Source organism: Protopterus annectens, chromosome 16.part0 (assembly GCF_019279795.1).
Source record: "Protopterus annectens isolate FY-2018-M chromosome 16.part0, PAN1.0, whole genome shotgun sequence".
NCBI lineage: Eukaryota > Metazoa > Chordata > Ceratodontiformes > Protopteridae > Protopterus > Protopterus annectens.
The window spans coordinates 2,286,357-2,302,160 of NC_056750.1; the positions used below are offsets into that span (position 1 = coordinate 2,286,357).

The window sequence follows — 15,804 nt, forward strand, 5'->3', positions numbered from 1 at the left end:
TGACTGTCCGAAACAATCTGAAGAAAACTAGTGGTGTCATGTAATCTTGATCGTATCATGCCCAGTAGCGGTTTAAGATGTTTAGTAAGAAACAATGAAAGAGGTTCTGTAATATAGCCCCTTCCAGAAACAATTGGTCTGCCCGGAGGAAATAAGGGATCCTTGTGGATCTTTGGCAAGAAATAAATGTATTGAATAGATGGATCCTTGACGATGAGTTGTTGTGCAGTGTCATTAGTTATGATACATTCATCTCTGGCCCAGTGTATAAATTCCTCTATGTGTTTTTGAAACCTAGGTGTGGGATCAATCCCCATCGGGGAATAATATTTTGGATCAGACAACTGTCTATTTGCCTCTTTGTCATAAGCACACCAGTTCAAGATCACAACGGCACCCCCCTTATCAGCAGGAATGATAACAATATTGTTATTATTCTGTAATTCAAAAATCGCTTCACGTTCAGCTCGAGAAATATTGTTAGATTTAAATTGAATATCAGAACCAAAAAAATGAAGATCATTAAGAACGTTTTTCTGAAACTGTTGTACCAGTGGATGCATGGGTGGAACAAATGTGGATTTGTGATATGTAAATTGTTCATCCATATCATGCCCAGAATCACCAAAAAATAATCTCAGGTTCAAGGTTCTACAAAAAGAGGCAACATCCTGAGCCAACAAATCCTCAGAGACCATGAAGCCTGGTACAAAAGACAACCCTTTATTAAGGACCAACAGATGTGTGGGGGATAATACAAAATCACATAGATTTAGCACATTACTGTTTGGTGAAATATCTAATTCTCCATGACCATTTTCAGTAGACTTTCTATGTTGGTGATTCCTCCTGTGTTTTCTCCCCCCTCTTTTGTATTTAGATCTAAAGGGATAGTGTTTGGATTCCGTTTCGGGGAAGGTGACCTAGATGTGCTTTGAAATTCACTATCTGTGCCAGATGAAAACTCTTCGGTAGAAGATACAGGTAGATTACCTGTTTTTTTTTTCAAAATGGACCGAGGCCTTTTCCTCTTAGGGGTTCTCTGGGCCCTTGGAGTAAATCTGACCTGTTTGATATTGGTTGCAAATGGATTATTACTGTGGTAATCCCCTTCATCCCTCTGGAATTTTTTCAACTTCCTGGTCCGTAATTGCTCCTCTAAAATTTTGAGATCATTAGCTACTTTGTTTAACTGTGTGTTAAAAAATGTTTCACCCTCAAAAGGTTTAAGTTCACCCACAAGCCTTGAAACTGTTTGAATCTCAGAATCTATGATTCTGTCATGAAATTTGGATAAAGTTTCAACAAAAGATATAGAAGCTTGCTGCTGAATGGCGGACCACTGATCCATAAGTTCCTGATCTGGATTGGAGACTAAAGGTTGAATCCGTACTCTCAACCCTCTGGGAGTGATACCTTTGGCCAAATAGGCCTTGAATAATTTTGAATGCCAGATATTGGATCGGAGTGTTTTTAGGTGACCAAAAAGGTTCTGAAATGCTACTGTGCATTTGGTTTCAGAATTACTCTGATCCATAGTCTGGGTTCTATCAGATGAATTGTGACCGAGACCAAATATCCTCAGGTCCTCTCTGTCAGCGGATAGACCTGTTATGAAAGAAGTAAAGTCCATACTTATTGATAATAACTGACAATATCAGTCAAAAACCAATTTTTACTGAGTCAGTTAAAATAATGGGGACAATTACAGCCCGAATGGTAAAAAAATTTTTTTACTGGCTGTGGCCCCTAAGAATAGGTACTTGGAGTAGGTCAGTGCTATTAGGTTATCCCAGAGTATCCACCAAACAGCAGACAAAATGATATCCAATAATATGTAACCAAATAAATTATTTCAAACTTGATAGGGTGAACAAAAATAAACCCCTTGGGGAAAAGGGCACATAAAAACCAATAAAGTGCATACACAAAAAAATTATTTAAACACACTAGTTCCACTTCAAAATATGAAAACTAATAAATGCAGAATTCTTTGTAAAGAACAGATATTCATTAATCCATGCATAAAGTTTGCTTGATAATAAGCTACTCAAACATTAGTGGGCTATATAATAGATCCTTTAACACAAAGGAATATGCAGCTACCTGTCACTGACCTCACTTCATAAATATGGCAACTAAGAATAAGTCAAAACATTATTGACTAGAAAAATCAGTGAATATAACATTTATCATAACACCACAAAATTATTTTGATAGTAAATGAATGATTTGTTGATGATAAATGAGAACCAACATAAAACAACTGAACTGTATATCAATACAAAAATTATTTTGTTGATACAGCTGTATGATGTAGGAAAAAATGTTTAAAAAGTCAATAGTAATGTAACCCTTAGGATATGAATGTCACAAATTGTTGAATAGAGTTGTAAAAGTACCTGTGTATAGGGATTCCAGTAATGAAAATTTTAGTCCAAGATAAAGCGACCAAAATATAGCCAGCGTATCCCTAATTCAAAAAAGGTTGAATGCCACACATGTTCTGATGTAAAAAAATGGCCACCAAACGAAAATATAGGCTGAAGTCGGATTTTGTTCTTGTAACTCGAATATGTTTGGCTCACCACAATTTAACATTGGATAAAATAACAGCAAACTTTTCCGTCAGTGAAGAGAAATGTAGCTAATGATGAACAAAAAGCCAGAGCATTGTGTTCAACAAGCTGACAAACTTCTCGGCGTTTAGGCTAGGTTGAGTTGAACAAAACAGACCAATGAAAGTGTATTAGCATTTATATTCGCATGATTCACGGAAAACAACGTAATGTTGTAAGTGCACGCTGATGTAGTAAGCGTAGCACTAAATATTCACAACAGGTATAATGTCAATAATAAGACACAAAATAAGCTCCCTTGCACTTCAATACAAAAATAAGCGTGATATAATGAAAATAGCTTAAACACTTACTGGCATACTGCACAAGAGCCAACGTAGAATGCTCGGTGCATGCTAATCTGGTGAGCTCAATACTGAATCCAATCCAAGCAGATAAAATGTGGAAAATACGAAAAAAAGCTTCCGTTGTACTTAAAGGCAAAAATTGCCGTAATGTCCTGGATCCACAACCATATAGAGACACCAAATGAACGAGCCAGAAGGCGATGTACAAAATTGCTGTGGAAACGAAAAACTCTGATTTACAAAGGTGTTTAAAACCAGTTCACCTGAGCCACCAATACATAAATTGTGACTGAATAATTCTTTAATGTTCATTGGAAGAACACTGGCCCCCAGCTGATGAGAAGAAGCAGCAAATCGAAGGAAAAAATCAGCAGCGCGTAGGGCAAATGCACGGCTCACCAATCATGGAATATAAAGCAAAAAATACACAGAGCCAGCATACAGTGTTCCAGGTTGAGTTGTAATGAGTATTAAATCATTACAAAAGAAAAAACAAACCGGTTTCGGCAGGAAACCACAGCCTTCATCAGTGTTGCTTACATACATAGTGGTGAACAAAGGTATATATACACACACATATAATCATTATTAATTAATTAAGTTCAATCAGAGATTTTCATTAAGACCAGGTGGGAATAATCCCCCTAGTTTAATTATCCACTTTTTTTTTTTGGTGTTGAGAATAGAGTGTAATCCAGTTTTATTGTGCTTGTTGCCAACAAGGAAAAGACCACGGTCCATTTTGAAAAAAACAGGTAATCTACCTGTATCTTCTACCGAAGAGTTTTCATCTGGCACAGATAGTGAATTTCAAAGCACATCTAGGTCACCTTCCCCGAAACGGAATCCAAACACTATCCCTTTAGATCTAAATACAAAAGAGGGGGGAGAAAACACAGGAGGAATCACCAACATAGAAAGTCTACTGAAAATGGTCATGGAGAATTAGATATTTCACCAAACAGTAATGTGCTAAATCTATCTGATTTTGTATTATCCCCCACACATCTGTTGGTCCTTAATAAAGGGTTGTCTTTTGTACCAGGCTTCATGGTCTCTTAGGATTTGTTGGCTCAGGATGTTGCCTCTTTTTGTAGAACCTTGAACCTGAGATTATTTTTTGGTGATTCTGGGCATGATATGGATGAACGATTTACATATCACAAATCCACATTTGTTCCACCCATGCATCCACTGGTACAACAGTTTCAGAAAAACGTTCTTAATGATCTTCATTTTTTTGGTTCTGATATTCAATTTAAATCTAACAATATTTCTCGAGCTGAACGTGAAGCGATTTTTGAATTACAGAATAATAACAATATTGTTATCATTCCTGCTGATAAGGGGGGTGCCATTGTGATTTTAAACTGGTGTGCTTATGACAAAGAGGCAAATAGACAGTTGTCTGATCCAAAATATTATTCCCCGATGGGGATTGATCCCACACCTAGGTTTCAAAAACACATAGAGGAATTTATACACTGGGCCAGAGATGAATGTATCATAACTAATGACACTGCACAACAACTCATCGTCAAGGATCCATCTATTCAATACATTTATTTCTTGCCAAAGATCCACAAGGATCCCTTATTTCCTCCAGGCAGACCAATTGTTTCTGGAAGGGGCTATATTACAGAACCTCTTTCATTGTTTCTTACTAAACATCTTAAACCGCTACTGGGCATGATACGATCAAGATTACATGACACCACTAGTTTCCTTCAGATTGTTTCGGACAGTCAACTTGAGGAAAATTGGTTACTGTGTACCCTGGATGTTTGTGCTCTATACACCAATATTCCACACCAATCTGGACTTGAGGCCCTGGCTTTCTGGTTGAATAAGGCTGATTTATATCCATCTACTTTCAACTCCTTTTTGATAGAGCTAGCCAGATTGGTCCTCACCAGTAATGTCTTTTCTTATTTAGATAAATGTTACTGGCAAGTCAAGGGGACAGCCATGGGGGCATCTTTTGCCCCCATTTATGCGGATCTCTTTATGGCTTTCGTGGAACACCATATTATTTATGATTCCATCAATAACACATTTTTACCATACATTGACATCTGGAGACGCTATATTGACGATTGCTGGTTGGTTTGGACGGGCGAAACACATATGTTACACGAATTTCTTACATATCTAAACAACAACATCTGGGGTCTGGAATTCACTGTCCAGTATGACCATCAATACATCACTTTTTTGGATGTTGCTGTTACTAAGCTAGCTGATAATACCTTATCTACTGAGGTTTTCAGAAAACATCCCGAGTACAATACCATTCTTCATGCCTCCAGTTTCCACCCACCACATGTCATACGTAACATCCCTAAATCTCAATTCATCAGAACCAAACGTATTTGTTCAAATGATTTCTCTTATCAAACTCAAAGGAGAGACCTCACTAACAGATTTAAAACTAGGGGCTATGGTATGGGCTATGTCCTAGCTGCCAGCAATATGGTTGATTCCTATGATAGAGATAATCTATTAAAATACAATAAGCACGAACGGAACAGAAACCCTATCCTAAGATTCATGACTACTTATGCTAGGAATTCCAACCATCTGATAGATAGTGTGCACAGACATTGGAACATTCTCAAATATGACCCAGACATAACTAGTCTTATACCAGATAAATGCCTCTTTTCCTTTCGTAAGGGAAAGAATTTGGGTTCTTTTTTCAACCATTTCAAACATGGTCACAGGCATCAGGATCCCAATCTTATCCAAACAACACTGACAGGTGACCCCTTGACAGGTTGCTATCCTTGTGGACATTGCATCAACTGCGATAAGATCAATAAGTCCAAACAATTCTCAAGCAGAAACTGCCCAGTAGTTTATGATTTGAGGTTTTTTGCAAACTGTAGTACTGACTGGGTCATTTATTTAGCCACCTGTCATTGTGGTTCATTTTATGTAGGACAAACATCCAGACCACTCAAAATCAGGATTTCTGAACACATCAGTAACATCAAGAACAAAAGGCAAAACAATGCCTTATACAAACATCATTTAGTACATGCTTCTGCCAAATTTACCTTCACTATAATTGATAAAATTGTTGGCAACAAGCACAACAAAACTGGATTACACTCCATTCTCAACACTAAAGGAAAAAAGTGGATAATTAAACTAGGGGGATTATTCCCACCTGGTCTTAATGAAAATCTCTGATTGAACTTAATTAATTAATAATGATTATATGTGTGTGTATATATACCTTTGTTCACCACTATGTATGTAAGCAACACTGATGAAGGCTGTGGTTTCCTGCCGAAACCGGTTTGTTTTTTCTTTTGTAATGATTTAATACTCATTACAACTCAACCTGGAACACTGTATGCTGGCTCTGTGTATTTTTTGCTTTATATTCCATGACTGGTGAGCCGTGCATTTGCCCTACGCACTGCTGATTTTTTCCTTCGGTTTTATTATTTTTCAACAAACACAGTATTTTTATATGTCTTTTTATATGTTTAACAATTTTGTTGTAGACATGAATTGTAGGGGTTAATATTGTATGGTAATTACAGTTGGTTTTTAACTATATAAGGTACTTAATTATGTGAGACAAACTAATCTGATGATGCGTTTTGAAAGTGAAAGCATTTAGTAGTGACACAAGAATTGTGTGTTTTACTTGTGTTTATTTTACAGCGATTAAAAATAATGTTTCTAAGAGAAAATAATGTTTAGTTGCTTACATGGAGCCAGGATCCCCAAGTTATGCATGCCCTCAAGTCACTGCACCACAGGTAAAGGTATGATTTGATCATAGCGTATGTGGGCATTTTTAACCAGAGACATAACTCTCTGGACTGTATGAAGAGAGACATTGTTGATCTCTCTGAATATGTATCTCAGGCAGGTATGTGCCTTGCATTGAGCAGCATTCTAACCTAACCCAAAATGATACAAAGTATGCACAGAAAATGATTGACTTCAATAAATGAATTAGCTTCTGGTGTCTTTCCAGGGGGTTTCAATATTTGTCGGCATGGGGGGATATAGTTAACAAACCACATTGCTTTGCGAAAGATGGTTGGCACCTGTCTCCCCTAGGTGTTCGAATATTGCCTGAAACTTTATCTGCCCACTTAGAGCCTTTTTTTATGCATTGTGAAAGTGACAAAGCTACCGATATTGTGAATAAAACCCAAAGAAATGTAAAGGTGTTAATGCTCAAGGATAGGAGGTGAAACAACAGACTACAGATGCTACAAGCTCTCTTCACTCTCGAAAATATCAACATCTGTGCAGCTACCGAGACATGGTTTAAATCCACAGAAATTACTCTGGCAGTACAGGGCTTGAGTGACTTCTACACATTTAGACCATAAGCTGCACAGACATGGACAAAAGGTCAAGGAGTCCAGATCTACATCCATGATTTTCAATCTTTTTAATCTCATGGCACACGTAAACTACAAAAATGTTGTGGCACACCAAAAAATATATTACAAGTGACATACCTTATAATGTGTGACAGTTGAAAGGAACGAGTCCCACTCCCTCTCCTTTACTTCAGTCACACACTTCCAAGTAAAACAGCATGCATTTTATACAAATGGAAGAACTACATCAGAGAAAAGTGCAGCTGCAGTACACTTGATTCAGATGCACAGTCAAGTAGAACCATTCAGACAAATTCACTTCACATTTACTGCACCCAGAAGGACAGTAAGAGCAGCAGCTCTTTTGGCAGGAGGTATATTTGCACTATTTGCATTTGCAGTTGCCCCTGCAGGTACAGCTACCACCTTGAGCACACGGACAGTTCTGGGGATCCATACATGAGTCAAAGTCAGGAACATTATAAAGCTGGCTCAACATTTGGCTGGTATTTTCTGAAGGCTATTAGCTCCCAACCTCTTAGTTCAATAATCAGAGATAAAGCCAGCTGCAGCAACAGTTCTTGCATTAGCATGCATTTCCTGAAGTATATGAAGTCTGAATCTGAAATGTCTTCCATTCTGTAGTGACTGCAGTCCTCAAACATTTGCCAAAAGAAAAATAATCAGTAGAATGCACGAAAAACACTAAGCAAAATCAGAGACATCCTCTTAGGTCAGGAACAGCTGAGCAGTTCAAGTTCATTATATTGCTTTTTGCAAACCACTTAAAAAACAAGAATTCAAATAAAGAATAACAGTTTTGCATACCATATAAATAACGAAACAATGCACTAAAATCTATGTCAAAATTACTCTGAAGCAGCATTAAAATGCAGTAATAATAACCCAGTAATAACAGTAATAATCAGGAGAGCAAAGACTAAACACATATAGGTTCATAGGTTGGTACTAGGCTATCGGCCCTAGGGCCTATACAAGCCTAGCCATAACAATTGTTAATATGTTTATCAACCATCAAAATATAAGGACAAATCCCAAAAGTTGCAAATGATGGTAAATCACAAACTCTCCTTATATAATATCCCAAAGTCCACTGATGAAATAAAATAATTGAAAGCTGAAATACAATTAATAGACATTAAAATGATAACTAGTCCCCATAACTATAACATAATGCTCTATTAAGTCTGTCCTTTCAAATGACCCAATTTTTGTTGGTAAAAATCAAGCAGCCAAACATCAGTAAAGAACTACTGAATAAAGAAATTGTTAATAAATTCTGTCCTGAAAGTCAACTAAAAATACATGCATGCCTCAATAATCTTCACAAAGTAAGAGGCAGCAGTCAATGGCATCGCTATGCAACTGTAAGGGGGATTGTGAGCTCTCTGAGCATCAGGGATCTAAAAAGGAGATCATTTTAGCAATATTTAAAAAAAATCTGGTGTCACACCTGTTGACCTCTCACAGCACACTGGTTGAAAATTGTTGATCTATATTTGGCTGAAAATCATTGATTTATATTATCAGCAAGTATAACTCTAGGTTGGTTAAACAAGATGATGCCTTGGAATTTATCCACTTGTAAATCACAATAGACTGAGACCCATACCATATCCTACCAAGCTATAGATAAGCTTCTATGCCCCAAGAATCCCATACCTCATACCTAGACCTACTGGAGACACTCAGCTTTAAAGCAAATACCCAGTTCATGTGAGACGTTCACTGCTCTTCTACTCTTCTAAAGACTGGGAAACATATACTGCCTCAGTCTTCATGACACAACAATTTCTGAACTTTATTGACACAAATACCTTTGACTAGATAGTGCACACACCACCAGAGGTTCAAACATAGTGGACCAGGTACTCACCAATATGAGAGAACAATGCAACCCCTCCTCCTCTGTCACTTCCTCACTGGTGAGGTCATACCACAAAGTTGTCTACTTCAAAATAAAAATCAACTCAGTAACCCCAGCAAACCCTGTACATAGGTTCATAGGTTAGTACTAGGCTAACTGCCCTTGCAAGCCATTGTAAGCCTAGCCAATTATCCCTTGTCAGACTCTCACCCTGCACCTTGTGTTTGTAAGGCAAGCACCTTAACCATTAGGCCACCCTCCCACCCTTCCACTGACATTTATAAACTATTCCAAAGCAAACTACATCCTATAAACTAAATAGGAAACTAAGAGGTCTAAGTAAGTCTCACAACACCAATTACAAGGTCAAGATAAGCTCACAGGCTAAAGACAACCACAAGGCCTTCTACAGCTATGTCCATAACCTCAAAGGCAGCACACAGCAGTGTGCCAAACTGGTAGTGAATGGTGCCACCTTCACTGAGCAGATCAACATATCAAATCTGGAAACTGACAAATTCAGCTCAAACTTCATCACCCCTCCCCGTGCCTCCCCCCATGAAATACCTACTAGCATACCCTCCAACAATTATTAGGGTGCTGATCCTGTTGGTGCTTGCTAAGGCCAAGCATACAGCCTCAATGGGCCCTCTCAATATGCTGGGATGCCACCTAAATAGCTTTAATCATGACCTATGAGGACTAGTTGAGTCACTTTTCAACTATATCCTGAAAACAGGCTTTGTACCACAAAAATGGAGGACTGCAACAGTTATTAAACTTCGCAAGGGTAGAGAATCAACCATCCCTGGAAATTACAGACCCATAAGTCTGACTAGTCTACAATACAAAGCCATGGAATATTTATCATGGAAATGATCAACAAAGATATAGGCAACCTTCAGACACTGGACCCAACCCAGTTTAGCTTTGTCAAGGGAAGTTCATGCCTACCAAATGTGGTGGACTTCTTTGGGACAGTCACTAAAGCAATGGATGAGGGAGAAACAGTGCATACTGCCTACCTGGACCTGGCTAAGGTGTTCGATACAATACCCTTCTCAAGTATAGTCGACAAACTCACTGAACTGGGCATAAAACCCTACATAACTCACTGGTTTACCAGATGGCTCATAAACAACACTTAGGAATTTCCAGATTGGTGAGATCACTTCCACTAAGACACTGGTCACCAGCAGTGTACATCAGGGCTCCATGCTTGAACCACTATTATTTGGCATCTGCTTCTCAGAGGTAAAGGCTAATGTCAAGTGTCTTTGACTGACCGAGTTCCCAGATGACTGCAAATTGGGAGGTATCATAGATTCCCCCATGACACAAACATCTTACAAAAGGGTCTAACATAGACAAATGTCTGATGCCAAAGTCATATATTAAAACTCAATGCCAAGAAGTGCATTATACTGCCTTTTAGGAAAACAGCCACCCAGGCTAACTACTCCATCAACAGGACACCCCTCAGAGTTGACTTGATAGTCAGGGAACTGGGAACATATATAGGTAGTAATCTGGCCTTTAACCGACATGTGGCCAAGGGAGTAAGAAAATCATTCTAGTTCTCCCAACTTATAAGTAAGGGCATGGCATCAAGGTACAATGAAGTCACAGAGACACTTTATTGGGTCCTTCTCAGACCTATCATCGAGTATAATGCCACTTCCATCAGGTACCTGACCAGACATATGCAACAGTTTGAATGCCTGCAAAGGTTCATTACCAGGAGAATCCAGGGTATTAACTCATTGTCCTATATAAATTGCCTTAAATCCCTTTCTCTATAATTGATCTCCTACAGGTTACTGATAGGCAATCTATGTCAGGTATACAAGGCATCCTTGAATCCAGCCCTGATGGACGTTTTTACACATCCACAAACTAAACAGCATCAGAACTACTAGAGCCAAAGACTGAAAATTTGTTGCAACATAAATAGGAAATGTTGATGAGACAGATATGTGTCTGAGAAGATACCAATGCTCTGGAAAACACTCTCCTTTCATGTGAAGCAGAGTCCATCCATAACTCTATGTAAATGTAACCTTAACTAATGAATGGGAAATTGAAAATTCATCCTTGGTCTGTCCCCATGTACCTCACCAAACTGACAATAATGCCAAGTTACTAAACAATACAAACTAAAATAAAATAAAAAAAACACAGTTGGCATAAAGAAACAGGAAGAAAAGCTTTAATGAACTCTCAGACTTAGAGCTTTCTCTTTTTGCGGTTTTGCTGTTTTTTATTATGGATGCATTGCCGGGTGATTTAACAGTAGTTTTATGCAGCTTTACATGTTTGTGATGAGTGGACTTAACACTTCTGACCCTACTACTTCCACTCAGTTTGATGGAGCTGCTTCAGCAGTTAACAATATTAACACTTTTAATAGTAGCACTAGTGTTTACAAAATGGATACAGACAGTAATTGGTTTGATAATGATGCTTTTAACATATCCCAATAGTTACACACTCCTGGATTTGAAATAACACCATTGGTTAATCTACCTAGAGATTTGGGATCATTATCAACACAGTTACAGGCTTTGTAGGGTCTTATTAGGAAATACAGATACCTACAATCGGGCAATTTTTTTAATGAAGTGTGTTTCTATAAATTGAGTTCCCAGGAGCCTTCGCGTGTGGAAATATTTGGTAGGCACTAAATGGCCTGTGATGCACAGTGAGTTATTGGAACTATTTAACCATACAGGTGTGGAAATCATGAGGATTTTAATTTGTGATAATGAACATAAGTTGTTAAAATTGGATAATGGCATTAAAGAACTTTGAGAATGATCTTATGTTCATCTTGTACATTTCCAGCTATAACAAAATGTTTAATGATTTGGACAATCTGGTGAAGCATAATATAGAGAGGAAACAACAGAAACTGGTTAGGGATTTCCATGAATACACTGAGAAGTGGGTTTACCCTTTACTTAGTGTTTTTAAAAATCTTCTGATACAATTAATGCACATGTTGCAACTGCTGATCCTTTTAATTTGAATATTACAAGTGTCTTAGGTGACCATGCTGCACTAAACAACATTTTTTTTAGACTTCCCCCATTGAGACACTCAGAGAGGCTGGCCCATCAAAGGGAATAGCCTCAAGAGCACCAGGGTGCAACAAGATTTCCCAGGAGATCAAAAAGGAAAGGAAAAGGCAAGTTCAAGTACCAGAAGCTCAACCGTAGAGGCATTTGAATATCCTTAACTTTGTAGGTGAAGACATTGTGCCATATAGAGACTTTAGTATTTTTAATTTAAGTGATATAGCATTGTTACCTGGTCATTTTTCTTTGTTAAAAGCATTGTTACCTGGCCATTTTTCTTTGTTAAAAAGTGTTCCAAGTTTGTTCTGATGTTTAGAAATGACATTGCCAAGCTGTTAGTTCATTTCAAGCTGTACACTAGACAATTACATTTAAGAATGCTCTTTGGAAACAATACCTTTCCAAATAATGTTAGTACCTTAAAAAGAACAACTACATACATCCCACCAGCACTTCAGTCTGTGTGTTTGAGCAGACTTGTCAAGTTGAATTTAGAAAACTATTTAGTAAAAACACTAGTTTGATGGAAAACCTACTGCCTGATGAATGATCTTTTTTAAATGAACTAACTCTAAACAGGAACATTAGGAATATGAAACCTGAAAAGGGTGGGGAGTAGTTATTCTGAATTATTTTGACCATTCCCTTAAACTGTTTGATATTTTAAATGAAAATAACATTTTTCAAAGGGTATCAATGAATGATAATATTGCTTACACTGAGACAGATTGCTTTTTGTATGATGCTTTCAGTCAATGTGTGATTGTGCAATTCAAATTGGATTATTTAAGGGTTGATATACAACTTATACCATCTATCTTTGGTATCCCAAATATATATACAAATGAGTACGATCCTCCTTTGAGACCAACTGTTGCTGCATATTGATTTTTATTGTATGCCCATTTTGAACAGCAAATTTTAAATTTTATGTGATTCATTGCAGTTCTTAGATATATTAAAGGGAACAGAATACAACTTATTTGTAGCAATTGACATTGTCAATTTGTTTTCTGTTATCCCCCACCAGATAGGTTTGGAGATTTTTTGGGAAACTTTGAACCAAGATGTTGGTCTATGAAACATTAAAGTGAACATTTTGATTAAATTTATGGATGTAGTTTTAAAGAATAACTTTGTGTTTTTTGAGCAAGACATTTTTGTCAAATTTCTGGTGTTGCGATGGGTGTCAAATGTGCGCATATTTATGCAAATTTGGTACTTGCCAAATGGGAGAAGCCTTACATCTTTTGGTCCCCATTTTTTGATCAAGTACAATCTGATTTTAGATTTCTAGATGACATTTTGATTTTATGGAAGATTGACCACCAACTTGTTTCTTCATTTATTGACTATTTAAACTGTACCACCTCCTTTCTGAAATTTAATTTCAATATTATTGTGCCATAAAATATATATATATATATATAAAAGAAAGTGAAATGGTTATGCACACTGATGGATGCATAAGTAACGTATCTTAAGCAATGTGAAGCACTGCTAATCAAAGTTTACCAGTATTAAGCATATTTAAATATACTTGCTCATAGCTAAGCACTGCTTTAACTAGTGCAATCGCTTTGCGCGGAGCTGCACATCGCGCAAATGAGCGCAAACATAAAATGTTTGCGCATAGCTGCGCACCGCTAACCAGTGCAACGGAGGGCAAAAGTGGGCAACGTAGAGCAACATAGAACAACGTCGGGCAATGTAGAGCAATGTAGAGCAACGTCGGGCAACGTAGTGCAATGTCGTGCAAAGCTGAGCAAAATCGGTAAAACACAGCCACACCTCCTAACCGGTCAGGCCAATAGTAAAATAAAAAGCAATGACAGGCCTTGAACCCAGGATACTGTGCACCATAATCACAGTATTGAACCACTAAGCCATGACAGCTTTTCATAAGCATGCACTTTCAACACACACATACATATCAATGGAAGTTTACCCATTGCTAAGCAGGTGTGCTTTCAGCTGAGTTTTTTCAAAACTGGCCAATCACAAATAAGTGCGGGAAATGATGCATATTTAAGCTCCATAGGCGGGAATACTTGCCATAACTGGTTGTAGCTCCCATCTGCAGGCAGCAATGGCCGGTGCTGGAGAGGGCTCTCATTTTTGAGCGCAACGTTGGAGCATTGAGGAGTCAAAAGTAATGGTTTCGATCCTTGTCCATACTCATGAGGATAGACTCCTGTGGGGCCAGTGCCAGGGCACCCAATACAAAGCAGAAACCTATGGCCATCTAGCTCATGAACTCACCAGTGCCACAGATGTCCCTCAGACTGGTGAGCAGGTGAGACACCACCATGCAGACCTGAAGAGACGCAAGGTGGATCAACTGGACCAGTGGATCCAGGAGGCCCATGAGATGGAAAATGCCCCACTACTGAGTAAGAGGCCATGGAATTAAGTATGTAAGAATTGCTATTCTAGTGTATACTATGGATAGGTATGTCTCAATATCACTTCATTTACTTCACAGCTGCAGGTGTCCGTGCTGTGAATCAGCAAGCCTATGCAGATAGGCTGCTAAGGCTGCGCCACCAGGCAGGTTAGTAATTATTTTGCTTGTACTGTTATGTAAAACAAATGAGAGAGCCTGAAAAAAAGTGTTTTAACACAATAAAGAAAGGTATAATAATTCCCTAATAATTATTCTGCATGTACTGTTATATAAAATAAATGAGAGAGCCTCTAGAAAAGTGTTATAAGTCTTTAATAAATGTATAATTCCTGGAGTGTGTCTGTGTCATTTTCTTTGATATGTTGTTGTACTCTTGCATTATAGAAATAGTACTGTTGTATTAAGAGCTGTTAACACACAGTTGGGTAGGCCCATATAAAGTGGATGAAGGGAGTGCCAGTAGCTTGTAAGCATATTCACAGTCCTCAACTGTTGGTTCATGCCCAGAATGTACAGGTTAATCTGGCACATGAGTAGCTTGGTATTGTATTCCCCAGAAATGTTATTGTGCTGGCAGAAATGTAGGGAGCTGTTAACATATAACTGATAATTTCACCTAAACATATCTAGATAAGTATAGGAAAGTAGAGCTGTCAGTGTACCATCTCAGCAGTAGTGTGTCTGAGCAACTCACAAAATATGTAGCAGTAACATCTGCATCCCGGACAGTTTGTATGTCAGATACAGCCCATGTATATAAATATCTAGCAAAACCCATTTCACGAATTAAGGACAATTGGGTAGTGTAATAATACATGTAGGGGACATATAACTGCAGTTAATAGGAATGTAGTGTAAACTATAAGGATATATAAGTTGTTAATAGAGCTATCATTTTCCACCCTACTGTATGTGCATAAAAAAAAATTCCACACCTCAATGAATATGTCTAATCTCAAAACATTTGTTGGGACATATGTCCTATTAGTTTATAAATATCTGCACAATATTGGTGGCCTGTTGCCATCAATAAAACCTGCATGCTGTTGTAATGTCCACTGTTGTTCCATATATGCATGTGTCATGCTTGCTGTTCAACTTTCGGAACTCTGGTGTGTTGGGTTAATGGGAATACTTCTGCATGCTGTTAT

At 37.9% G+C, this 15,804-nt stretch overlaps 1 pseudogene; it reads right to left on the bottom strand.

The window, feature by feature from the left end:
* Positions 1 to 7,528: 7,528 nt before the first annotated feature.
* Positions 7,529 to 7,738, bottom strand: LOC122791043 (annotated as a pseudogene).
* Positions 7,739 to 15,804: the final 8,066 nt, after the last annotated feature.